Source organism: Montipora foliosa, chromosome 2 (assembly GCF_036669935.1).
Source record: "Montipora foliosa isolate CH-2021 chromosome 2, ASM3666993v2, whole genome shotgun sequence".
Classification (NCBI taxonomy): Eukaryota; Metazoa; Cnidaria; class Anthozoa; order Scleractinia; family Acroporidae; genus Montipora; species Montipora foliosa.
In genome coordinates this window covers 37,982,943-37,985,442 of record NC_090870.1, presented here as the reverse complement: position 1 = coordinate 37,985,442, position 2,500 = coordinate 37,982,943, and the positions used below count along the sequence as shown (strand labels likewise).

At 40.4% G+C, this 2,500-nt stretch overlaps 1 long non-coding RNA gene across 1 annotated transcript in view; it reads left to right on the top strand.

The window, feature by feature from the left end:
• The first annotated feature begins 1,550 nt into the window (after positions 1-1,550).
• Positions 1,551-2,500, top strand: part of LOC137990757 (uncharacterized) — a 1,579-nt gene continuing 629 nt past the window's right edge. Inside the window, exon 1 of the long non-coding RNA XR_011121555.1 lies at positions 1,551-1,822. This is a non-coding gene — a long non-coding RNA (uncharacterized lncRNA). The remainder of the gene's footprint in view (positions 1,823-2,500) is intronic.

The window sequence follows — 2,500 nt, the reverse complement described above, 5'->3', positions numbered from 1 at the left end:
TTAGTGTGTTACTGATTACAGCCAACAGCCTGTGGCCCTCAATATAAAGCTAAGCAGTGTACTGCTGTCAGTGGTGTGTGTGTCTTGGTGAAGGAAGGGGGGGGGGGGGGGGGGGGGGGTTAGTACTGTAAAGGCATTGGCATGTCATTGTTGTAATGAGCTAAACCCAAATACTTACCTTCATGTTTTTTTGTGAAAGTCTTTGTTTTCGTTCTCGATTTTTCTCTGCTTAATATCCAGCTCCTGCCTTTGATCCTTGAGGGTTTTCTACCTGTCTGACTAATTCTGTGTAACTTAGTGCTTCAGTTCCCTTGGCAGATTTTTGGCACTGACAAAGAAGGGGTCGTAGAATCTATATTGAGGGGTAGGAAAAATTCAATTCAGGGCAGATTATTATTGCAACTATTGTAATGTTATTCCATCACTCACCTTCATTGGTGAAATGTATTCATCCATGAGGCAAATTCTGTAGTCTTTGTGAGCCAGTAGCAAGTGGCCCTCGAATAAAAATTTTCTAGTGTGGTGAACTGTTTTGCTGGCATCAAAAGCCAAAAAAAGCGCTTTGCACATTGAACTAGAGCACCTTTGCTGACATTTTCAGTCTCTAAATGGAAAAAGCAGCTTACTTTGTTGAATTAACTTAACTCGCCCTTTGCAAAGAGTCCCATAAACTCGAAAAAGCACACAATCCCCCAGCAGTCAGATGTGACAGTTGACATATTTTATTTTTAGTTACACAAAACATAGCAATGAACGTTGTTAGGGGGAAAAAATAACAGGGTTTGTTGTCAATATTTGCCGCTGTTTTAAATATAACAGGCAGCCGCTCTGTCGCCTTGGCTTATAAGGCGAGAAAACTTACATTGTATTACATGAACAATGTCGACAAGATATTAACTCGAAGTTAAAAACATACATGTACGTTATATGCATTTCAGGACAACTTACAACCCCAAAACCTCACAAACTATATCGATTGGCGTGAAAGTATAAGGCACTGGACGTCGCTTTTCTATGTAAAACCTGTTACAACTGTGAAGACGAACACTAGCGGTAAAAAAACCTGCTTCTCTTCAAACTTCGATTTGAAAAAGTCTCTCTTGGTGTATGAAATCGGAATTCCACCTTTAAACACCTCTCAAAAATTTTCATATTAACGAAAAAAAAGTCATATTTGATATGTTTCGCGAAAACAATTTACCTCCAACATATCTCTGTTCTGAGCTTAAAGAGTAACCGACCACCTTAAGAAACGCAAAACTCTAAACAAGGAACGTCAACTGAAGCTTCGAAGCTCGTCAAAAACTCTATTGCTTTAGGCGAACTGGTTTTGGTCCGATCTCTTCCCTGACGGCTCTGAAGCATCGTTGAATGATGGCAGATTCAAATCATCTTTTTGCAAATTTTCTCAGAGAAACGCCAGCGGCGTGACAGCCTCCACAATGACGTGGTGGATTTTGATTTGTCGTCCGCCATTTTGAAAATGGAATGGCGGCAACACAAGTGTGATTCTAGTGCGCATGTCTAGCGGTTTTTGCGCTCTGTCGACAGAGCTGAAAAACGACTGCGCATGCGCCAGATAGGGAGCACAAATCGTGCATGAGACGCGAAGTGTCCATTTCGATCGTTTGATCTCGTCTTCTGCCTGTGTCACTTTATAACTCTTGACGGTGTGAATTTTGGAAGTGAGATCGTGGTGATTTAATTTAAGGAGACACATCAGATCTGTGTAATATATTTGTGTGGAATTTTTGGGCCTTGAGATCCAAACCCAGTTAAATTTGTTTGGGAATATGCGCTGCAGAAACTAACCGAGGCTACGGTGAGTGTTCCATATTTGTTTTTGAAGCATGAAGTGTTCACAACGTTTGGTTCAGTTTCCACACTAGGGTATTGCCCGTGCAATCTCTACAGTTTTCATCAACAAGATAATTTGGGCAGGGTTTTCTGAAATCACCTTTACAATCAATCATACATGTATTTACAATGCGTTAATTAAACGTAACATGTTCTAAGAGCATTGTGTGAAAGTTGTCAACCTTCTCCTTGAACCAAGGCAGCAGTTCATTTAGAGTGATGCCACTCTGCAATAGCCACTTAACCTCCTGACTGCCCCCATAAAGGCAGCTGTCTAAAAGAAAACACCTTGCCAACTTGTGAAGTTGGAATGAACACAAGTACTGGCCAGAACTACACAGAAAATATTGAAGTTCTTTGTCCCTGTCTCAGGGCATTTCTTCAATGAAAAGGTAAATTGGTTGCAAGACTGGCCTCTGAGATTACACTCAGAAGAAGTTCTAGTTTCACAGTAGTGTGATCAATAACATTGTTTAATTTATTGCCATAGTGAGGCTTGATTACAGAATCATAAATACTTGCCCACCAAAATACCCTATGCAATCAACTGATACACCCATGTTCGGGAGACTGTTGGCCCGTTAATTAATGGAACATCGATATATTAGGAAAAGAACAATTTGTTAAATAAAAGTACAAAGTC